Source organism: Ctenopharyngodon idella, chromosome 10, assembly GCF_019924925.1.
Source record: "Ctenopharyngodon idella isolate HZGC_01 chromosome 10, HZGC01, whole genome shotgun sequence".
NCBI classification, from domain to species: domain Eukaryota; kingdom Metazoa; phylum Chordata; class Actinopteri; order Cypriniformes; family Xenocyprididae; genus Ctenopharyngodon; species Ctenopharyngodon idella.
This window is the reverse complement of record NC_067229.1, coordinates 39,258,638-39,284,248: the sequence shown is the minus strand read 5'-3', so window position 1 is coordinate 39,284,248 and position 25,611 is coordinate 39,258,638. Positions and strand designations below refer to the sequence as shown.

At 38.3% G+C, this 25,611-nt stretch overlaps 1 protein-coding gene across 2 annotated transcripts in view; it reads left to right on the top strand.

Moving 5' to 3' along the window:
• robo3 (roundabout, axon guidance receptor, homolog 3 (Drosophila)) overlaps positions 1 to 25,611 on the top strand; it is a 190,028-nt gene that overhangs the window by 2,554 nt on the left and 161,863 nt on the right. Inside the window, exon 2 of one of the 2 annotated variants that reach the window (XM_051909671.1) lies at positions 1,580 to 1,669. The gene's annotated coding sequence lies outside the window, so the exon portion shown is untranslated. Of the gene's footprint in view, positions 1 to 1,498; positions 1,670 to 25,611 lie in introns of those variants that run through there. The other variant, XM_051909672.1, reaches the window with a different exon arrangement.

Below are 25,611 nucleotides of genomic sequence, written 5' to 3'. Positions count from 1 at the left end.
AGATGTGCTACTTGTCCGACAAAGTGTGCTCTGCCCAGATTCCTCCTGCGTTGCCCTTCCATAATTTAACCTATAAGACATACCAAGCCTAAAAACCCAGAGCTTTTACTTAACATGAAGAGAGTTTATTCAGATCTTCATTTCGTTCCAGAATCTAGAAGTACAAATTCTGCCAGTGATACTGATGGATGCTTGCTCTATTTTTTTGTATGAGTGAGTCGTCAGTGATGGGAGGTTTTTACACCCATCTTCAAATTCTGTTTCATCTCATCTCCCTCGACTGGCTTTAGATCAGATCATTATCACGGTGGTGTGAATGATCATTAGATTCACTCAGCGGCGCGGCTGATTGCAGCACCTGCAGACTCCAGTTCAGATAAAAAGCACATTTTGGTTTGGAGGCTTTCATTATAAGGCAGCCATCTCTCTTTTTTCACCTAAAGCATCATGAAATCACACTGAAATGCTAAAATATGTGCATTTTTTTTCGTCCGTACACTTTGCGTTATACGTGACATTAAAGGGAGCTGAATAGTTTTTGTACCTTGAGAAATCATAAATGAAAAACCTATTTTTGATTCTTCAAACCATATTTGATTCTTGATTCTATGCTTGATTTTTGAGTTTTTAGTTAGGCTAAAGATGATGAATATTTCTAATGTAAATTTGTAGAGAATGATAATCAGTTAGCTTGTTAAACACTTGCTAATTGTAATCATAAAGAAAGAGAAATTTAATTGAATTGATTAAAGGGATAGTTCACCCAAAAATGAATAATCTGTCATTAATTACTTACCCTCATGTCGTTCCAAAACTGTAAGACTTTCGTTCATCTTCGGAGCGCAAGTGAAGATCATTTTGATGAAATCAGAGCTTTCTGTCTTTCCATAGACAACTTACGCAATTGAAACTTTGAAGCTTCATAAAGTTCATAAAGAGATCAGAAAACAAATCCATATGAATTGAGTGGTTTAGTCCAAATTTTCTGAAGAGACACGATCGATTTATATGATAATTATATAAATTAACAGATTTAATTTAGGCTTTTACTCCCATATAAACTTTGATCAGCGAACATAAGAAGAAGCTCAACCGAACTTGAATGATGCGTGAGAACAAACCTCTTCCGGAAGCTAAAACGTGCTGCATAACCAATGAGGTTCATTCCAGAAGAGGTTTTTTCTTGCACGTCATTCAGGTTCGGTTGAGCTTCTGCTTATGTTCGCTGATCAATGTTTATATGTGAATAAAAGTCTGAATTAAATCTGTTCATCATAAAAAGCAATGGAATTTCTTCAGAAAATGTGGACTAAACTGCTCAATACATATGGATTAGTTTTATGATCTCTATATGAATATTTTGAAGCTTCAAAGTGTCAGTTGCGTAGCTGTCTGGACGGACCGAAAGCTCTCAGATTTCATCAAAAATATTTTAATTTGTGTTCCGAAGATGAACGAAGGTCTTACGGGTTTGGAATGAAATCAGGGTGAGTAATTAATGACAATTTTCATTTTTGGGTGAACTAACCCTTTAAACTCATATGTATTATTTTTAATTTTTTTTCTTTTTTCTTCACAGGTACCAAAGTTCAGTCAGGCAGTGGAATCGCTTTGGAGTTTTTTGAAGGGCAGCTCTGAAAGAGAGGCGATTCTCAGGTTCAACGATTTGGTGAGTTGTTAACTTAAATCACGGCGAGTCAGACATGTCTGAAAGAGACATTCTTGGTTCAGTGCATCAGTGTGTTGACTTGCTTGAAACCGGCTAGAGGGATTCAGTCTTAATCTTGAACAAATCGCTCAGGGGTGTGTTTCCCGTACAACTATGTAACTCACTCCTTAACCACCATAGTATGATGCATCGTTGAAGAAATTAACTAGTAACGACTGTTTTCTGAATCCTTAGTAACTTTGTCCGTCATTCGGTCTGTACTAGAGCACATTCGTAAACCCAACTGTATGGTTTTGTTGGCTGAAGTAAGACTGTACATATACAGTATTATAAACTCATTGAATAAGAAAGATAAAGACTTTAAAAGTTTGTGAGCTTTACAAAGTATTTATTTTATATTTTTATATTCTATTGTACCTTGTTACGCCCCATCTTGGGGTAAAGGAGGCAACATGAAATGAGAGAGTGGAAACAGGGGATCTTTTGAGGGTTTTAATGATATAAACACGAGTACAGCGATCAAACATATAAATAGGGAAATTTGCTTCGGGAGCTGACCAGGCCAAAACAACAAACAAAAAGTCTATACAGATTGCAGCACTTGCTAACCTAACAAGAAAATGAAAGAAAAGCAAAATTCAGTCCCTACCTACCTATCCAAAAACAAAGAAAAGTGAGCAACAAAATGGCATCAAAATCCTTATTTCCCCAGATTCTTATACAATGTTTTTACAGGCCAGAGCAAACTAGTTAAGAGGGCAAACCAAAGTTGGTAAACAGGCAATGGGGCCAACATACCAAACAGTTTCTAACTTACAATTTCTAATTTACTCTCATAAGAATGATCACCGAACTCTTAACACTCTAATTATTGTCTAATCACACAGCCAACCCAACAATACACTCCTCACAACAACACAATGTTCTGCTAAAGGGAGTGACGTCACAGCTTTTTAAGGTGTGCCTGGAATTGACTGCCGTTTCAAATGCTTTACTATCATTCCGGCCCCCAAAAATCCCAAAATCATTGGACTTAATCACTACAGACCTGTTGCTCTCACATCTGTGTTCATGTAGTCATTTGAGAGACTGGTGTTGGCCTTCCTGAGAGACATCACTGGAACCTTGCTGGATCCTCTTCAGTTTCCCTACAGAGCAAACAGGTCTGTGGATAATGCAGTCAACATGGGACTGCATTATATCTTGCAAGTTGCAACATCTCGACAGACCTGGGACTTACGCAAGGATCTTATTTTCGGACTTCAGTTTGGCTTTCATCACCATCAGACCAGATCTTCTATCATACAAACTGACCCAGCTTTTTATGCCCACCCCAATCTGTCAGTGGATCACCAGCTTTCTGACCGGTAGGCAGCAGCTAGTGAGTCTGGGGAAAATCACATCCAGGACTCTCACTATCAGCACTGGTGCTCCTCAGGTTTACATCCTCTCCCCACTGCTCTTCTCCCTGTACAAATGAATGCACCTCTAAAGACCCCTCTGTCAAGCTCCTGACGTTTGCAGACGACACCACAGTCATCGGCCTCATCCAGGATGGTGATGAGTCTGCATACAGACAAGAAGTTGAGCAGCTGGCTGTCTGGTGCAGTCATAACTGCCTGGAGCTTAACATGCTCAAAACAGTGGAGATGATTGTGGACTTCAGAATCATCATGAACACCATCTCTCAAGACCTGATTTGGGACAATCACATTGTGAAAAAGGTCCAGCAGAGGTTGTACTTTCTTCGCCAGCTGAGGAAGTTCAACCTGCCACAGGAGCTGCTGACACAGTTCTACTCAACCGTCATTGAGTCTGTTCTGTGTTCATCTATAACTGTCTGGTTTGGTTCAGCCACCAAATTAGACATCAGGAGACTACAACGGACACTTCGGAATGCTGAGAGGATTATTGGTGCTCTTCTTCCCACCCTCCAGGACCTGTACTCTTCCAGAGTAAGGAAAATTAAAATCATCACAGAAACAGTTTCTTCCCACAGGCTATTTCCCTCTTGAACAGTTAAATGCCATCCAAGAGCAATACCCCACTTTTTTGTGCAATATCCTTGTAAATTCATTTAGTCCTATTTAGTCCGGTTCATTTAGTCCTGTTATATTTATGTGTGTGCACTAGAAGCTTCAATACCAAGGTAAATTCCTTGTGTGTGCAAGCACACTTTGCAATCTTTAATAAAAACAGGACAGACCACTCATTACCCTGCATGAGCCAATCAGCACTGTCCCTGGACACAAACACTTCCAAAAAAAAAAAAAGACAGAAGACTGAAAAGACAAAATAAAGAGTTGTAACAACCCTTATTCATATTTTTTTTGTAGCTCTTTTTTCTGTTTTACATTTTGTATGCATAATGTAAATGGAAAAAAATGAAAGTGCATGTATAATGCTAATGTTTATTATATGTAATGTTACAGAGCTTTTCAAAAACAACACTTTAATTCTTTTGAAAAAAAGAAGAGATGAAGAATAAAATTTGTATATATATGGAATGAAAGATTTAGATTGTATTGCATGCTATTTTTCTCCATTTAGTAACAAGAAACTATTCTTCTAACCATATGTCGAGAGCTGTAGTTCTGACCACACAGCTTTGCGATGCTGTTCGCGAAAGTTTGTTGGAACTATGGTTTTAGGGAAACCGAATTGTTGAACTATGTTGATAATGATGTAACTTGTGACCATTTTTAGCTAACAATGGTTATGGAAAATGCACCCAAGACCAGTTTTGTGGATCATTTCAAATGATTCATTGAAAATATTTGACTCAAAAGACTGATTCATTCACAAAGCAGAATGGGTGTGACAATTCACTTGTGTATGATTCAGTTTGACCGATCTTAAGATGCAGTACTCTTATGATACTTTGAATAAAGCCAATACGTTTTTTTATTATTATTACTTCTAACACATGGTAAATTGTTAGCAGAAAGTACTATACATTAAAATGCTAAATTTTATATTACATCAGGGGTAGACTTGAATAGGCTTGGACTTGGTCCTTTTTACTCACATGCTTGCATATGTGTTTAAACAAATCAGCCAATTTCTTTACAGTTTTGTACTCATAGTTGTCTGTCCACATTAAGCTGAGATAGAAGTATTTTAAAGAGAGAATTATAGTTATATGTTTTAATTTTTCCACTTAATATACAGTATTTACAAACCTTATGATTTATGTAAATAGGTGCTCATTCGCTACTTCGAGTGGAAAACCTCTCCGACATCCTCACCGTGCCAAATGAATACCTAAACAGACAAATTAAAATGCCAGAGAGATTCATATGGGCAGCATCCTTTAGTTCATTATGTTAGTCCGTCATCCCAAATTCTCCTGCATGTCTTCAAACAAAAGCCTCTCATGCCCATCAGACAGATAAAGACAAGGTCTCTTACGTGGCCACCCACCAGCCCGATGAGAATTTACCTCAGCACCTCTCGCAGATGGGACCTGATCCCGTGGGAGCACTGTATCCGTGGCTAACCCCCCTCCGGCAGCGAGGCCCAGGTGTCTCCCCTCAGTCAGACGCCAAGGTAATTCAGTGGCGGCTCCAAAACACACGTGCACCCTCATCAGCAAGCTCTCACCGGAGAGCAACTTTACATTAAAGACTTGTCTCATTAGAGCGCAGCGGACACGGCCAGGGCTAATGAGAGAGGCTGTGATGACGGCAGGCTCTGATATTCAAGTGCAATAACAGATCACGGTCAGGGCCAAAGCCATGTCACGCCTGGGTGATGGTGAATGGGAACGGTGCCGTGACGTTGGCTTAGACGGCATCCAAGTTCAAGGCTCAGCAAGATTGTATTGGTGTTGGCCGTCTCTCTGTGCGTGTCGAGGGAGTTGCTGTTTACAGAAGGAGTCTTGTAATGAGCTGCGCCAGATACAGATAGTTGATTTTGTGCATGATATCATGTTGGTAAACATATTTGGTCAGATCATCTGAGATTCTTGCTGTTTTTCAATGATTAGTGGATTATGGAGGGTTTTTTTCAGATTATTGAATTCAAGTGCGCATCTAATGTAATTATCAAAGTGCTTCGTGATTTTTGTCATTTCATTTGTTCCGTTGTTAAAGTAGAAAATATTTTGAGATGAGACCCAATGCACATCTTTGTTTTGCAAAACAAAACCTTTTTTCTGAACAAATATGTCTGGTCTTAAGGTGCTTTCACATTAGCAAAATTTAACAGGCAAAATAGGTTCACTGTCAATAGTGTAGCAATGAATAAAGCACAGCTCACACAAGGCATGTTTACAGATTTTTGTCAATCCGGATTTTGAATGAATCCAGTCTGATTTCAGATTCTGAAAGTTCTGTTTATATGAACCCTAAACTTTGCAATTTGAAATGCTAGGATGATCTGAGCAGTGGGTTCCTGTGTGGGCTAGGGTGATCTGAGTGGTTCTGTTTGATCACTATGAAATCACTATGTGGTTATGTGATTTATGGTCCAAATCAAAAAAAGCCCAAGAAGAAGTCAAGTCACCTATTTATATATGGCTTTATACAATACAGATTGTTTCAAAGCAGTTTTACAGTTATAAACAGGAAAATAATGATTCCATGATGCAAACAGGATACAATTCTATGGAAGCTTGTTTCTGCCATGAAATAAAAAATAAAAATGGTGATTGCGACTTTTTATCTCACAATTCTGGCTTTTTTTTCTCGCAATTCCCAATTTATATCTCACAATTCTTACTTTTTTCCTCAGAATTGCGGGTTTATATCTCACAATTCTGACTTTATAATTCGCAATTGCATGTTATAAAGTCACAATTGCAAGATATAAACTCACAATTCTGAGAAAAAAGTCAGAAATGCGAGTATCTCGCAATTCTGACTATAAGATGCAATTGTGAGTTTATATATAGCAACTGAGAAAAAAGTAAATTGCGAGTTATAAAGTCAGAATTGCATGATAAAAACTCGCAATTGCGAGAAAAAAAGTTGGGATTGCAACTTTATATCTCACAATTCTGACTTTATAACATGTAATTCTGACTTTATAACTTGCAATTGTGAGTTTAAATCTCACAATTCTGAGAAAAAAAGAGTCAGAATTGTAAGATAAAAAGTCGCAATTACCTTTTTTATTTTTTATTTTGGTTTAGCGGTGGAAACGAGCTTCTGTACAATTCTGCTTTAAAGAAGCTCTAAAAACTAAATAGTCTTATTGTTCAGATGAAGGCAGTTCAATGTGTTTGCTGATATAGAGAATAACTTTGGATAGGACTTTGTGCTTTGTAACTTTGCAGTCCTTTGCATTGCTACAATCACAAGCAGAACATAGAAGTGGACTAATAAAATAAACTTTCAGCAGCCCTTTAAACAGATACAATTGTGTTTTTCTTTAGAAATGTTGTTCAAGTGTTGTATGAGGGGTCAGGGATGGTCGTTACTGCCCTCATTATCCCTTTATCCCCTCACCTCCATGGACCTCTTCATTTGCAAATATAATAAGATGGAGCAAAAACATTAAGGAGAAAATCACTTCATTTCCATTGATTTTTGTATGACCAGCACTTCAAAAGCTGAAGGATTTACAAGACAGACTACTTGCACATGCACAAGTAGTCTCATAAAAGCAAATTAAGGACTCTAAAGCAAACAAAAACATTTTTAAATTTGTTTCAAAGGTTTTGAAGCCCAACTGAGCACTTAGTGAAGCATATCCATTTTTATGATTATTTATTTTCCTCTCTTTGATGCACAATCAGCGCTGATAACTCTCAGACAGAATGAGTAACTGTGAAGGGAGTCAATAAAGGCATCAACATAGCGATGAGTTTGATATATGAGTTGATCGAGTAGTCTACTCCATTTTGTATTGATGTGGTTGGTGATGAACTGGCCTGATAGTTGCGTGGGCAGGAGGAGGGCCGAGGATGGGCAGTTCTCTGTGGCCCAGGTGTGGGGCAGCTGCATCCTTCGGATGGATCAGTGCAGTCCGGCCCCTGACCCCAGCACTGTCCGTCGTTCAATACACCATTACCCCCAGCAGCTGCACTGACCACTGATAACTCACATGCCTCGGTCACCGCTCATTATAACAGGGGGTCTGCAGAACACATGGCAGCTTTGACAAGGCATGCAAGCAGATTGCAGCTTATTTGGCCATATAACTTCATTTATTTGTAAGCAGCAATAGGCCAGGCTAATTAATCATTGAAAATTGGCAGTTTTGAGGTAATTGTATCAGTTTTATAATCAATATTGGACAATAACAATGCGCATTCTGCCATAAATAATATATTTTGCAGAGTTAATTTTAAATAAATATTGTATAAATAAACACAATTGTTATTGGGGGTTATTGGTATTGGTCTTTTTATTTAAAATAAGAATAGTAAAACAAGTTCAAGGTCTAATTGTAGTTATGAGGTAATGTTTAAACTATTTGCAAATAATATTTTATTTTACAATATGCACCCATTTACTCTTATTCATATGTCTAATATGCCAAAAATGCTAAACGTTTCTTGTCTCATCACATTTAGTTAGGATTACATAATCTGAGAATATTTACTTGAATTGGTTGACAGTTGGTTGACATTTTAAGCTTTCTATAGTTGATATATCATGTCTGCGAGGCAAGTATACACTGAGTTTTGGTTTATTTTTTTTGATCGAGATGACAGAAAAGTGCATCCTGATTGTTTATTTTATAAAGGCACAACATTTTCTTGTTATTTTGAGTTTACACAAATAAAAGTAGACCTTTCAAATAATGTATTACTCTTATTTGTATGACCAAAAATGACTGAGTATTTTAGGATCGCGCTGGATATGCGCCTAATAATAACGCACATATATCTAGGTTAACGTAGAGTGAGCAGCCATGTGAAGTTGCAACTTACATGCTTCAAATGGTAAGAAATATTTGAGTTCGATGAATGATAGGCGAACATTTGGATTTCCTGCCCGACATACTGTAATTACCACAAGGACCCGCCATTAAAGGGATAGTTCACCCAAAAATGAAAATTTGATGTTTATCTGCTTACCCCCAGGGCATCCAAGATGTAGGTGACTTTGTTTCTTCAGTAGAACACAAATGATGATTTTTAACTCCAACTGTTGCAGGTCTGTCAGTCGTATAATGCTTGTCAATGGTAACTCCATCCATAAGAGTCAGAAAAACACGCACAGACAAATCCAAATTAAACCCTGTGGCTCTTGACGACACATTGATGTCCTAAGACACGAAACAATCGGTTTGTGCGAGAAACCGAACAGTATTTATATAATTTTTTACCTCTAATACACCATGTCCAACTGCCTTGTGCATCCGGTTGGTGAGGTCTGAACGCGCTCTGACAACGGAAGTGATCTCTCGCACTCATTGAAGTATAAGAGTGAGACATCATTTCCGTCATCAGAGCGCGTTTTTAGACCTCACCAACCGGATGCGCAAGGCAGTTGGAAATTTCTCTCATCTTCTGTGAACAGTAAGGTCTGCCTTCTTTGATGTGATTGGCCATATCAATCATTTTGACATTGACAAACACTGTCACTGAGGCAGTCTTTTAAAACTTTGTCATCTTAACAACAAACAAAGTGGTGTGTCAAGAATATCAAATATTAAGGGGGGACAATTTGGCCACTTCTAGTTACATTGGGGGGGATGGGGGGTTATGGTGGTTATGGCCCTGGCTTATTCTATAGAATGAACCTCTTTACAGGACTGGTCCAGTTCACTTCCACATGTGCTTGACAAACAGTAAGTCAAGTTTGCATGAAATCCAAATACACAAGCACAGGTTGTCATTTTCAATAAGAATTTCGACCTCTGAATTTTCCACTGAGGCTGTAGCGTGTGATTGAGGCGTATGAAATCCATCACAGCATGCCGTGTCAGACATTGGCCTTCTAAATCTCTGCACGGTGATTCATTCAGTCGACACCTTTCAGCTGCCTCATAATGAGAACGCTCTGCATGTGGAAATTGGCTCACTTGCTGTCCCCTGACTTTGTGCGCTCTTGATTGATAACCACAATCAAAGCTCAAGAGGATATGTGGTGAATGTGTTCCTTATCTCTCCCTGCTGAGGGTGTTCTGTCTGCAGTTAAGGCAGTTAGGATTTCTTTATTACTAGGCCTGATACATGGGCGGAGATACTATGGCTGAAGTTTACATCAAGAGAGATTCAGTTGAGCCTTAATAAAGTCTGTGATCCAGAAACAGTCTTAACCTAGAGGATAATGTTATTGTTCGTAGGTTGCTCTTTCAAAGCTCAGGAGACGTAGTTACGTATCTTCTAACAACTTTGTCTCAAATGTGTCTCAGAAATACAATGAATAGAGATTATACAATTTTTGCCATTCAGTAAGTTGTAAAATTAATGTGGATAGTAGGGACGCATTGATTATAGACTGATACAGTTATACTTATTGGACTATACTGAGAAAATGAGCTCATTTGAGATTTTCTGGAGTTGAGATACTTCAGTTTTAAGATGCAACTTTTTAAAAGTGGCCCATTGTCTTCTTGAAAATCATAATTAATGAATTGTATTGTATTGCGGGTGTCATTCTGCTTCGGGGGTTGAGGGGTCGTTGTCCTGGGGTGAAAACTCTGTGGCATGACATTTTCCAGCAGGGTTAAAGGTCTACAGCCAAATGTCAGCGCGCAGGGGACTGGGCAGATGGCCAGCAACACTTCCAATCCTCCCCTTTGGTAATAAGCATCCCGTTATCCTAAAACAGACAGATACTCTTTAAGTTTTGCATAGTAGTGTTTTTCAACAAATAGAGGACACCTTTTGAGTTCTGTACAAACTATTTAAATCCTCATCCTGTTCATTTTATTATTGGATGAAGTTCAGACTGTTCGTCACACTTCTTCTTATTTAATATTGGGTACTGACAGACCGAGGCAGGGAAATGGTCTTTTGAGCACATGACTATGATTATGTTCTGGCCCCACTGGGGCTCACAGACAGTAACTCATACACTGGGTGGAGGGGATGAACGGATGATAGAGTGATGGAGGGAGCGAGACAGAGAGGCACGTGTGTGGGTAAGGTGTCCCTGCTGTGAGTCTAATTAAAAGGGGCTGGAAACAGAGGGGCTGCAGCGGGGCCCACCGGGGCTCTTCCTTTCCTTCTGCCTTTGATTAACGGCATGCACTAATGACCCTTCAGACTATAAACATTTACTGTAAACATTACATAGCAGCCTAATGTTTCTTTGTTATGCGGTAGTTTTTTGTCTTTTATAAGTCATGCATCACTATTTCTTTTGAAGTAGAATTTCAGCTTGAAAAGGAAAGGTAGAGCAAAAGTCAAAAAATCCCATAGCCTTACATTAAAATAGGACCAGAATAACATAGAGACTTATAGGTGGGCTCTTTTGACTTTTAGCAGTAAGAAACCACCTAGCAACCACCCAGAACATCCTAGTAACCACTTAGCAATGTTCTAGAAGCCACCCAGAACACTCTAGTAACCACTTAGCAACACCCTAACAACCACTCAAAACACTCTAGTAACCCCTTGGCAACACCATAAGAACCACCCAGAACTCCCTAGTAACTACTAGCAACACCCTAGCAACCACCAAGAACACCCTAGTAAAAAAATTCCATAGACTCGCATTGAAATAAGACCAGAATAACATAGAGACTTATAGGTGGGCTCTGACTAGGCAGTAAAAAAACAAATAACAACCACCCAGAACATCCTATTAACCACTTAGCGACAACCTAGAAACCACGAAGAACACTCTAGTAACCACTTAGCAACACCCTAACAACCACTCAAAACACTCTAGTAACTACTTAGCAATGCCCTAGCAACCACCCAGAACACTCTAGTAACTCCTTGGTAACACCCTAGGAACCACCCAGAACTCTCTAGTATCCACTTAGCATCGCCCTAGCAACCACCAAGAACACCCTAGTAAAAAAATTCCATAGACTCGCATTGAAATAAGACCAGAATAACATAGAGACTTATAGGTGGGCTCTGACTAGGCAGTAAAAAACACATAGCAACCACCAGAACATTCCATTAACCACTTAGCAATGTCCTAGCAACCACCCAGAACACTCTAGTAACCAGAGCACCATAGCATCGTGGTGAAACGTTATAGTTAGACAAGCATTACTCACATTGACTTGGCAGTTGGCAATTTCACTCACATTGATTAGGCAATTTTGGTTTTGTTTCTTTTGGAGATAAAGTAGTTGAAGCATTTGCAAGGAAATTCAGGGAGCACTTGTGTGGCATTGTGGTCTCATTCACAATCTAATCCCCCCTATTTCAAAAGGCTTTAATTGCATTCATCAGATATAATGGTGCTTTTGTTGATTAGAAAAGTCAATGTTTGTTTGGTTTTGAATAATTTAGCAAACAAAGCAGCCATATCTAGACATAACATCAATGGACTGCATTATTAAGTGTCGATGAAGCGGTAGCCTTTTGTTTAGTTAGTTGTTGTGAGTTTTGAAGAGAGAAACTGAGACTTTAAGCTGCATTGTCACTTTTGCACCATTACTGGCACCAAGTGGAACTGCAACAAAAATATCTTTTTTTTTCCCAGAAGGGTTTTCCAAGACTTCCACCACACTTCACCATTAAGAAGAATGACTTTCCATTCGTGTCTGTGTTTGAGTAGGGATTTTCAAACATTTTGAAGCCAAGGACCTCTCAATATTTGAGGGACCTCCTGCCTAAAATATCAAAGCAGATATATTTTCACATTTAAAAATCATATGTGAGAAATATTACAAAGACAACAAAATGAAATAATTGTTCCCTAAATGAAATATTACCATTTTTCCCCTTGCTGTTAAAAACTGTCAGTAAAACAATCACAAGAAATTATGTTTAGGAAGCAGAATACTAATATTTCAAATTTGGTGAATGTAACAAGTCATTGTTAAACATATTTCATTAATATACTACCGTTCAAAAGTTTGGGTTTGGTAAGTGATCCTTCAGAAATCATTCTAATATGCTGATTTGGTGCTCAAGAAACATTCCTTATTATCAATGTTGAATACACTTGTGCTGCTTAATATTTTTGTTGAAACTGTCATATGTTTGTTCAGGATTCTTTGATGAATACAAAGTTAGAAATAGAAACATTTATTTGAAATAGAAATCTTTTGTAACATTATAAATGTCTTTACTGACACTTATCAGTTTACTGCATTGTTGGCCCCTTGTGGGTCCCCGGACCCCAATTTGAAACCAATGCTCCAGAGAATGCATTATTCCTGGATATATGCTTACTGAGTGTGTGTGTGTGTGTTTCAAACTTCACTCTTGACTTCTACTGCATGGTCAACTTTCCTCAAAGGTAAACTTTTTACCATCTTGTCAAAACCCTTCACCAAGTCATCTTCCGAGTACTTAATTCCGTATTCATCTCATCTCCAGGAATTCTCCCGTGTCGTCTTCTAGAAAGGGTCAGAGAATTCCATCTCTTGCTTCTGGAACTCTTTTCCCCAGTGTTGGCATGTCCCTCATTAGCATGGCCCCTTCATTAGCCGTGTTAAAGTCTGGGGGTCTGGGCTGCTCTTTGTTCTCTGATCCCCCCTCTGGATGATGCCAGGCATCCTCGTCCATCACACTGTCATTGGTTGATGCTCTTGGGGACCGGTCCATACCAGCCCATGCATATTCAACCGATACCCCACAAGCCCCCTAAAGCAGGACAAATGTGCCTCTGGTAAGGGAAACAGTGCCATATCAACCCCCCAAATATTAAAATGCACTAATAAAGACCACATGGATTCCCCTCAATAATGTGTCCCACGAGAACGGCTGGGTAATTAAAGGCCTCATGCCTTATACGAACACCCTATCATTCATCTCCAGAGTGGACATGCTCATACATACAAATTGCTTGCTGTTTTTTGAGTACTGTTGTAAGTTTAACCAACTACACAACATTTTTTTTCTGGTGAGAGAAGGACAGTTGGCTGTTTTGAAGCACTAATTCACCAGACACTTCAAGGACAATCCAAATTTGATCTGACTGTAGAATAGAGAGATATATATTTTTATATGAATTGCAAGGAGTGCAAATGAAGGGCAAGGCCTTAATAAAGCTTCTTATTAGAAAAAAGAGTCACAGTAATGAGTTGGATATAGTAGAGCCTTCTCTACATTTGGTATTCCAGCACTGCTTTTGTTTGTAAGACAGGAGCAAATTGATACAAATAGAGGACAAAGGAAATACACAGAGCATCGTGACTGAAATGCAATATAGCTTTTTCCAAGTGTTTCAAAATGGCCAGAGAGGTCGGCTTTACCGTTCCCCCGAAAAACTGAGAGATAACACCGGATGAGGGAGCAAACAAAATATGTGTTTCAAGAAAACTTTTAATTGTGTTTGGCAAACATAAGCTTGTTTGTGTATGCAGGAGCACATAGGTCGGCTCTGTGCACTTCAGGCCTCTTCAGAAAGTTGATTGTGCGTCAAATTGTGACAAGGGTGTGATGATTATGTGAATGAAAAGATGTGAACCTAATTACAAGGCTCTCCTCGTTGTGTGAGAGTGGGTTTGGGAATAAGCTTTGTGCTTGGAGGGCGACAGGGTCCTCGGGGATGCAGCACTCACCCTGGCTGTGTTCTTATTCTGTAATCAGTTTGTCAGCTTTTGTGTGTGCGTTTGTTTGTTGTAAAAAAATGACATTAAGCAGAATGTTTTTGGCATGCGATGCTATTTATCAAATTAAAACTAACAAAAGAGAAGTTCACAAAAAAGTAAACAAACCATTCACACCAAGGATGATAATAACTGTAAAGTTTTAATAATTGATCTAAAATCCTAATGCTAATGACATTGTTGGAACTTTCAGAGTAATTTTTTTTCCCAAGCTTATGAATGATTAAAAACATTGACATTGATTTTAAAAATCTCAAATGTTTAAAGGGTTAGTTCACCCAAAAATGAAAATTCTGTTATTAATTACTCACCCTCATGTCACCGGTAAGACCTTCGTTCATCTACGGAACACAAATGAAGATATTTTTGATGAAATCCGAGTGATCTTTTATCCCCCATAGACAGCAATTTAACCACCACTTTTAAGGTCCAGAAAGGTGCTAAAGACATCGTTAAAATAGTCCACGTGACTGCAGTGGTTCAACCTTAATTTTATGAAGTGACGAGAATACTTTTTGTGCACAAAAACAAAACAAAAATAACGACTTCATTCAGCAATATCTTCTCTTCTATGTCATTCTCCTATGTTGTTTGTGTTCAGCGCTTCCAGGTTCTACGTCAGAATAAGTATGAGTAATTAATGAGACAGAGTTTTCATTTTTGGGTGAACTAACCCTGTAAAGCAGCAGATGACATAACAGCTTATAACATAATTAACATAATTATAATATTGTATTGTTATAATGCTTATAACAAACGTTATTGTCCGTTGAAATGGACTCTTGCATAGTTATTATATTTAACGTCCTTGGTGTGAATGGGGCTTAAAGCTAATTTTTTTTGAGTCCTGTCTATTAATTCTTTAAAAAAAAAATCATAAAAAAAGCTAGAATGTTAATGAACAGTATATTTGGAATCAGTTTCAGAATGTTTTTTCCAGCTGATGAAAGATAAAAACATTGACAGCCAATCAAAAGCCATCTGACTTTAAAGAGCTTGAGTTTTTTTCCCCCTGTCTGTTAATTTATTTAAAAATTCATTAAAAAGACACTTCTTTGATGATGAGAAGTAAATATTCATTTTGATGCAGTCCAAGTTGTCAGGGTGATACAACTGTCCAGGAAACAGGAAATTATGTCATATAGAGGATCCTTGCATAACCTAATTTCTGTCATGACAACTCTCTGAGTTTTTGGCATGGTAATGCATATGACAAAGTTGATATGTTTAGTCTTGGCTAAATAGCTGCTGTTAATGCTGCTGCTGATTAATGCTGCTGCTGCTGCAGAGCAAGTACGAAACTTGCTACTGCCAATACATACACGACATGCTGCTGTGAGCAAGTAAGACATGCTGCTGCTGTATAATATAGCATACACGAATTAGCCGTAGCAGATCTATACAGGTGGAGCTGGGGAAGGTGGAGGGTTTCAAATGCTGACCAAGTTTTTGTAGGTTGAGCAGCAAGCTCGTTGGCTACTGATAAAGCTAGAACCAATCAGCTATGCCCTATAGAGGATGATGCGATTGCAAGCAGATTGAGTTAAGGACCTATCAGCCTGCGTTATCTAGAGTTTCAAGACAAAACTTTGTATGACTGTGTGCCAAGGTCAGTAAGTTCTTAAAATAGATAATATGAGCTTTTATGACATGGCATGTTTAGTTCAGGTTGTAAAATCTCATATGGTGCAACTTCAAATATTCAAATATCATAAATTATGTTTATAAATTAAATGCTTTTTTCCCTTGAAAATACACTTAAAAACAATATTGAAAATGTATATACTAACATATATTCAAAATGGTGCACTAGATGATTACACTAGATGACATTTCATTAAACTGAAATTTTGTATGAATGATTTTAAAACCCATATGAGACTTGGATTTTTAAAAGATTTTTTTCTTATCTTTATCATGGACACATTGACCTGTAAATTGGTTCTGAAATCATTTTCGTCTGCCTTTGGTGCTTGACACATCTGCAGTCAGTCATTCAGCGATTTCTGACCTCCGAACCAAATTTTACCCTGGATTTTTCTTGTCCTCTTGCAGTAAAGCAGTCTTCAATAAAACAGTTCCTCAGATCTGTAAGAAATATCATTATAAGCCTGTCATTTCCTCTGAACGTTGTTAGCTCTTGGCCTCAGTGCGGGGTCCTAATAGCTTCAGTGTGAGAGATCTGAGGGAAGAGCCATGCCAGGTCTCAGTCTTTACCTGGAGGATGTCAGCGGGTGATGGAGCCCTACCAGCCGCTCTCTTCATTTGTTTAACTAATAAAAAAGCCTCTTGCTTCCCCTATAATTGCCCCCAAACTTCAGGAGGCTGGGGTCCAGAGGGGTAGGTGGGTTTGAGGAGGATAAGCCTCATTCGAGAGGTTTGTTAAGCAGCTTGTACCCTCAGGAGACTAAGAGGGGCAGCAAAATGGACATCAGAGAGAGGCATGAAACAAAAAAGTGGGAGGCCTGGCTAGACAGCATGTACAAAATGTATAAAACATTTTGATGAGGAAAAAATACCTTTAAATTACAAACAAAAGCACATGATGATAAATTAAAAATGTTTAAAATGATGTGCACTATTAAGACTCCAGGCAAAGCTTTTAGAAGTTTATTTTTTTTTATTTTATTATTTTATTTTATATTATTTTATATTTATATATTTTTGTTGTCCCGACCATATCTTCCATACTTTCTTTCTTAAAAAAACAAAAAGAACTCTTTTATACTTGTTCTTTTTTTTTTTTAATCATAATTTCATTCATTTAGATTGTTGTTTGAACAAATATAAATTGTGTACACCAGGCAGTGATATTTATTTAGTTATTTCTTTGATGTGTGATGTGTGAAACTAAATTAAACTAAGAGCAAAGAAATATGGGCAAAAACCCGAGCAGCACAAACAGTTTACCGAAACCACTGGAAGGCTTTTCATTGTCTGCCGAGCAACTTTTAATTTTCCAGCATGTGATCACCGTGGACACAGTTAACCAAGCGAGCCCTTTTGCATTTGCATCTTGGAAGGAGGGAATGGGGTAAAATAAAAAAAAAACCGAATTAAATTGAGTCAGAGAGGCTGAAGACGAGCAAACCTCATTGTCCCATCCGTTAATCATTCACTCACCCCTCTGGCTTCAATAAAGGGTTATAAAAGAGTATAAAAGAACAATTTGGCCAGCCCAGCTGTGAATAGCCAGCCCATCAGATACACAATAGTTGAGTGACGGCCACCGTAATTTAGCGTGTGATCTCGGAAACGCCCCCCTCTACCTCAGTCTTTGTTTAACTCGTCCAGCGATGGGACTTTCTTCACTTGGCCAGATGGGCAAATCCATAATGCAGAGAAGGGTTTAGGAGAGCCCCCCCCTTCCCCTCATCTCTTCATCTTTTCCTCAGCGTACCCCATTCTAGCTTCACAAACTGGCCCATTACGGGCCAATGGGGGCTCCCTCTCGGCTAATTAAGCGCAGCTTTGCTAGCGCTGCGCGCAATGGGTTAGCGACCCTGCTGAAGCTCCAGCACCTGGGGATGCTACCTGTTACTCTACCCCTCCCGCCAGCCCTGCGGTGGGGACTCAGCTGTTGGGGACGGGCCCCTGGCCAGAGCTGACTGGTGATGCATGGTGTTCATATTACATTGTGCATACACTGTTTTTCTAACAGACCCGATGGGCGGTTTCCTGTCTCCGTGTAGGGTGAACAATAGACAGGCGACTTCATTAACAATGGAGCTATGGATCTAATGCTGTCATAGTTTCATATACTCTTGGCATGTGGAATTGGTCTCTGTATAAGCAGTGGAATTTGTAGGAGCGCTTGTATAAGCATTTGAAATATTCTTGTTTTGTGGTGTTTTATCAACTTAACACAAATTAAACCAGTGAAAATGTAAAAAGTACATTTTAAGATAGTTTTTTTTTTTTTCTAAAAGTGTCCAGAGTTAAACAAACACTCTTGTATTTCAGTGAGATTGATGGACATGCATTTCACTCTCTTTTAAAACCAATCTCATTTTATGCTGACTTTTCAGTACTCCAAATGCAATTGATCACCACCGCAGACTTACAAACACAACAAACAAGATGGAATCTCTCACATGTGTGGAAGTGCTTTGTAAGGATTTGCTCAATGACAACAGCCGTTCCATCTGCAAATTGCTTTGCGAATAAGTCGAAATTCTTCTCCGAGGGACTTGATCAGACTAGCATTGATTTTCCGCAAGGTTAATTCACCTGCAGAGGTCTGTCCTTCTCAACAGGCAGTCGAAAGGCATTTTTCCAGAAGCAAAGCCAATCACTGAACTCCTTTTCCCTTTCACTTTGGAGCGAAAACAAGTAGTTCATCTTTCCTCAACAGTCAATATCGAGCCCTCTTCTTTCGCACCAGCGTTGATTGAGATGAACTCTCCTGTGTTCAAAATGAGATACACTGATTGTAGGAGATCGAGGGGCTTTGCTAAGTACCGGTAAGGTCTTTCAAAATTGTGAATGCTAAAGCAGAATGCTGTGCTCAATTCAGAGCTAGTTATTTGCTGAGTTAAGCTCTAAGCTTCAGACACAGACATGAGCCAGACATGGTCTGAAGGTTTTTTAAATTCCCACCTCATTTTAGATGGGGGTGCTGCTCTATGCATATTTAAATGAGTGTTTAGCATTTTCACAAATTAGCTTTTTTGAAAAAAAGGGGGAATTAAAATAAAATGAGGGATTGAGGCAAAAAAAAAAAAAAAAAGGATGATAATGCAAATGTCTGAAAGCCATGAATCAAGGGGGCGTGCTTTCCAAGCTAATATCCATGGGGTTACGGCTAATTGTGCTATTGTTGTGCGATTATGCTGAGTTTGCTTAGCGTTTATGGAGAGTTAACTCTGTTGACTGAGGAACAGGGTTTGTTTGAGTTCTCTACACCTTTGCCCCCAGTGTTCCCCAGGCCACCTAGCAGCCAATAGTCCCTTGGTACCCCAACATATTGCTTCTGTCACCCTGACCTGCCTCCTTGACTTAATGTCCACAAAAGAGGGAATCGGGTTATGTGACATCCTCTATTGTGAGTCTGTAGACGTAACAAGCCATTTGTGGAGAAACAAGATTTTGACTGTTTTATGTTATTTTTGATAAAACAAGGCCTTTGCTTTCATGTTATGTCAGTTTTATTACAACATTAAAACAATAAATGTTGTTTTGGTACTAATGTGTTGTGACAGATTAAACAGCGCCCCGAACGTGAAAAGATCATCTCATCCTCTTTACTGCTAGTTATAGCATGGAAAACGTGAATGAACATCAGAAGGTTGTTGAAAGATACAGTAGAAACTTACTGCAACTTAAAATCTCTCATGTAATTACAGTGTTTTAACTGCAGAAAGACATCAGTAAAACAGCTTGTGAACAATGGAATGTGACGTTACATTTATCTCAGGAAAGTTCAATACCCATAACTTGTTAGTTTGTAAGAAAAAAACTTTAGGCACTATCATATCGCTAAAATCGTAAATATATTAAGGGCAGTCACATTCATTGTTGTTTGGTGAATTTTCATGGGTGAAATCCAGTCATTTCAATAGGAATCCACATAGATTTTTGTTTGAGAGCCAAAATCAGGTTCCGAGTTGATTTTAAAGTCCTCATGCTTACATATAAAGCACTGCATGGTCTGGCCCCCCAGTATCTGTCTGCACTTTTAACCTTATACACACCCAAGCATCATTTACGCTCCTCACAAGCAGGTCTATTGGCAGTCCTACAGACACGGCTGCGTTCTGTAGGGGATAGGGCTTTCTCATCCTACGCTCCTAGGCTTTGGAATGCACTCCCTCTTCACATCAGAGATGCACAGAATTTAAGTATTTTTAAATCTTATTTAAAAACTAATTTTTTTTAGGGTAGCTTTTTCTTGACTGCCTTGATTTTATATATATATATATATATAATATATATATATATATATATATATATATATATATATATATATATATGTATATATATGTATGTATATATATAATATATATATATATATATATATATATATATATATATATATATATATATAATGTGTATATAACTTGTTTTGCTTTGTGTGTGTTGTATTCTCATTTGCTTGTTTTATGTAAAGCGCCTTGAGAAGCTACTTTAAAGGCGCTATATAAAAATAAAGTTATTATTAAAATTCCACATGCAGATTTTCATTCAGTGCATAAACTCAAAATGATGGAGCAGGTCGCATATGTGCATGCCAATTTTTTTTTGTCTGTGGAAGCAGAGGAACTGGTGAAGAACCTTTCCATGGCGTGGCATTTCCTCTCAAGAGACAATGAACGTTCTGCTTAGGCTGGATTGAGAAGAAAAGGACCAATTATATCTCTTGGCATATGGGCAGACCAGCCTAATGATGAAGAAGACCAAATGCTTAGCCATCAAAGGTCAGAACCTGTTTGTGCTCAGAGCCAAAAGACGCCCAATTACAAAAAGGGTTTTTACCCTGCTGGAGCTTTTACATCCAGCTGTGGGACCTGGTGGCTGCACCTGGATTCTGGGCTCCCCAAGATCACCAATCTGTCAGATGGTCCCACTTCACACAAACCCAGGTCCAACGCGTCATCCAAACCTCATGACAGGTCCGTCGTAACATAAGCATCCCAGCAGAGAGTTATACCAGACCCGGGCACAGCTGCTTCAGACAGCCCTGGCACAGCTTGGCACACTGGCAGTGCTCTTTATTATCTTAGCTGGAGGTCTTTTGAGAGAATGTGTCCCCCACGTCCACACCCCAGACCGAGCAGACACATCTCTATACCTTTCACCATGAGCAGGATGGCACGTGTCAGCTTGCCGTGTGTGTGCGAGCTCACATGTCAACATGCCCACTGATTATTCTGCTCTTAAATCATGTGTATAACCTTCTGTTTTGCTACATGAATTATTTAGTATCTTCCCGTTTAGAAGAGAGATATAATATATGCTGAATGTAATGCAAATGTTCACTGTCTTGGTGAGGTATAGTTGAACTGACTATAACTGACGTTTTTGCATTCCAAATGGCTATAAAATTAAAACAATTTAAAATGCATTTTTAAAATTAAAACAATTTAATATGCCCTGACCCATAAATAATATCACCAGCAAACAATATAGCATATTTTATATATTTTTATTTGTACTAAAATGAATTATTTATAAATAAATAATAAATACATACAAATTAAAAATATATATAATAAATATCAAATATAAAACAAGTGTATATCATTTTTTTCATTAGTAAGTAAATACATACAAATACATTTTTAAAAATATTTTTAAATATGCATATGTTATGCATATATATTTTTTTTTAACCATTATATACAGTGTATATATATATATATATATATATATATATATATATATCTTATCATGTTATTTTATTTAAAATTGTTGAATTGACAGCCCTACTTCTTAGATATATGAGACTATAACAACAAACAGCTGCAGACTTACAGTTCAGGGGAATCAATTGGTGACACAAAAACACAAATTAAAATCTCTGGCAGCTGGCATTACAAAGAACAAGTCTAATAGTCTTTCAAGAAAACAAAGCCTGCGTCTCCTCGCTGCTCTTCCGGCGGTGTAAAGTTTTATCAATGAGGTGCCGGTCCATGTGTCTTTTAATTGAGTCAGACTGATTGCTTTGGAGTCCGCAGAGAGAGTGGAAGAATCTGTGGTAATGAGTCTTCGATTGTGCTGGTGTCGAGCAGGTAAAGGGAAAACGGCACAGTTGCTGTCTTGAGCGCAGTATCGATTTCTCTCACAGAGCTCTCTAGCCGTGATGTGACTGTTAGGGACCATATTTAAAGGATTGTATAGGATTCCAGAGAGACAGCAGAAAACTGAATCTTTAAAACAGCAAAGTGCCACTGCTAACAGCCTGGTAAATGGCATTAAATAAAGTTCTTCTGTTGTAGAATAGTTTGCATTGATGTGTAAGACTACATGATGTGCTAATCCTGTGTTAGTGTGGATGTTGTATTCATGAATACAAATCCTGAGGAAGAACCTGAGCAGTTCGTCTTCTTTTTCTTTTGGATTAAAAATAGTTAACATACTTAGTATATATGGTGTCTGCAAAGTTTTGGCTTTGTGTTTTGTCTTTATAGTGTTCAGAAACATTTAAAGTCATTTCTGTCTGAAGTTATTTAGTTGGATTGGAGCAACAATGAACTTTTTATTGGACTTCCTCGGTAAAAATGTGAATTTGTGGCACTATAATATGTCCACACAAACACGGTATTTTCAAAATCGCAGCTTTTTGTATGCGGTTTAGCTGTTTGTCCACATGCAAACGCAGTATCCGGTCACTGAAACCGAACTTTTTTGAAAACTCCGGTTGCAGTGTTGTCGCGTAGATGGTGAAACTGGAGATTTTGCCTCATGGCTTCGGAACCGGTAATAACCTTTTTTCCAGGCTTCTGATTGGCCAACATGGCTTTACGGTTAGGGTTATATCGCCACCTGATGGCTTGCATGCTCTCCCGCTTCATAGCGTGTTTTTGCGTTTTCATGTGGATACAATATACATATATTTTTTTTTAAAGGAGGAGGAAAAACTGTTTATAAAAATACCCATGTACTTGTGGACTAGGCCTTAGTACCCATGAGAGAGCAATAACTCCATGCTGGGGTCCACAGAGGAAAGAATATGATCATAACAAGATCATTATGCTCTTCCTAACCAAAAGCACTTCAATTCTGATGACTTTTTATGCTTCATATAAATTGTTCAGCACTGTTTGGTGTTGAAATGATTAAAGGCATCTGTTTTGCATCTTTAACATGTAAGTTCAGAATTTACATATTATGGTTTGGGTTTGGTTGTTTGTTGAATGAGTGAGCATCAGCAGCATGTTAGAGAATGAAACATTCAGTGATGATCATGCAAGCTGTGCATGACTTTTAACTTCACACAGAGCTTTAAAGTTTGACAGAGCAAAAGAATGACTGCTGTATTGGTTTCATCTTTCTAAGAGAATTAGGTTATGGATAGCTAGTCTTGCGTTTCCATAGCAGCCACATTCAGTGCGTATCACATCTATTGACAAGCTGATGAGCTATTTGTGGTGCATTTCGATGAAACTGCTGTGTAAGTGAACTGCTGTTTGCAGGATCAAAGTTCATTAATATCAGTGTGATGTTTTGTTTATGTAGCATCTTTACATATAGTCCTATAGGACAGAACTACAAATAAGATCTCTTTGAGGTCTCACTTGTTTCTGTCAGACAGTAGTGAGATAAAATGGAAAACAAATGAAGACTTTTGCCTTCAGATTTTTTTTCTTAGAAAAAGATTTGAGTAGTTTTACATTTGTCTCCACTTGAGTTTTAGAAGTCTCAATTTATGTCTGAAACTGTACTCAAATTTGGCAAGATACCAAAGTCTTAAAGTGTACATATTATGCTTTTTTTTTAATATATTCAACTGTCTTTAGCCTGCGTGTCCACCAATGCGTTTTTAGCGCTCTGCTGAGAACACCTATCTGTGAGCGCTTCGGCATTGCAGCATTTTTTTTCAGTTGAGACGCTTTGATGCTATGATACGGAATATTCGCAGCACTGTTACTTTGAAACTGATTTCACAGATAATTTGTTTCAGACAAAAATGTCGACACAATGTAGAGTACTTGTTATGTTCAGAAACCAGCAATATTTCATCCATTTTGTTCTGTTCTCTGCTTGTTGATGTCATTGTACAGCAAGAATTTTGTGACAGTTGGTCGGTGTTGTATTTGTCCCACCCCTCCTCCACTCTGATTGGATGGCTGGCTAAAAAGTGACAGTGATGAGCACAGCGTTTTACTCAAAGTTGAACATTCTTCAACTCGAGGCAACCGGTAAAAAACGCTGAGCGCTCAGCACTTGAGCTTGAAAAAGATGCTCAGCGCCTCGTTATGCTCTTGCGTTTAAAAAAAAAAGCGCTCCCATTGAAAACAATTGGAAAAGTACGCTAAGCTCTGGAAAAAACGCTTTGGTGGACACACGGCCTTAGTATGTAATGTTGATGTTTGAGCATGAAAAACATTTGCAAAGTTACAAAGCACGAAGTCCACTCCTAAGGGAGTTATCCTCTATATCAGTAAGCACAGTTTTTGAATTCTCTGAAACGTCTAGATTGTAGCCTTGTTTTTCCGGGAAGGTACACGTCACAATATTCCTCATTTAAATAATTTCCGCCCAAGGTATATGCACAAAAAAGGGAGAGATAACTGGTTGAGTTACATTAGTAATTTGTTGTTGCCATGTCCAAGAAACAGTTTTTTTCCAGAAGCTGAAACAAGTGATCTAGAGTTGTCAAAAGTACCCACTTCGGTACCAGTCAGTACTGAAATTTTAGAAATTTGACGCTTTGAGCGCTGTTGAGGGGATTCGCTGATTGTGTTCACGTGCTCATCGAATATGTCTGTGATTGGCTACAATGATCAACGCACAGGAGCGTTTGAAAGCGGACTGGTCCGCGATAGACACCTGCTCTCAAACACTCCAGTGTGTATCTGTGTAAGTGCTCGGTGAAGAGCATCATTGATGTCTATTTACAACGTTTTTGAAGCGTTGATCATCACCAATCACAGACATATCTGATGAGCGTGTGAACACAATGGCCAATCAGAGGTGTTTACGAATCCGCTCAGCAGCTCTCAAAGCGTCACATTTTTAAAATTTCACATTTTGACAACTCTAATGATAAAGATGTAACATTTCTGAAACAAGCTTGAAACAGCTGACCAATTGCAACACACTGGTCCAGCTGACCAATCAGAGCCCTCCTTTTCAGAAGGAGGGCCTTCATAGAGACAGGAGGTGTGTTTGACTTGAAGCAGCACAGCGCAGACCGATCGGTGTATGACATCAAAGTACAGCAAGAGCAATTAGAGAGCAGGACAAACCCAATCGTTGGGTTTAAAATTTTAATTTAAAATTGTAAACTAACAGTTGAGTTGGTCCATATTTGATTTTTTTTTTTTTTTTTTTTAGAGTGTACTAAACAGAGCGATACTGACAGACTGGGAAGAGAGGTGCTGCAACAATGAAAAATATGTGAAAAATAATGTGACAAAATTATTTTTTGAACTTTCAATCATGAAAACCTATTCTAGAAGACCCCAAAACAAAATCAAGACTTTGTAAAATATGGATAATATGGCCTCTTTAATCAAATGTCAGAGATTTCAATATGAACATTTGATGAACAATGAATGTATTGTTAGTCACTTTGAATAAATCTGTCAAATTCATAAATGTAATAGAAATGGGAAAAAGTTTATAATAAATTAACT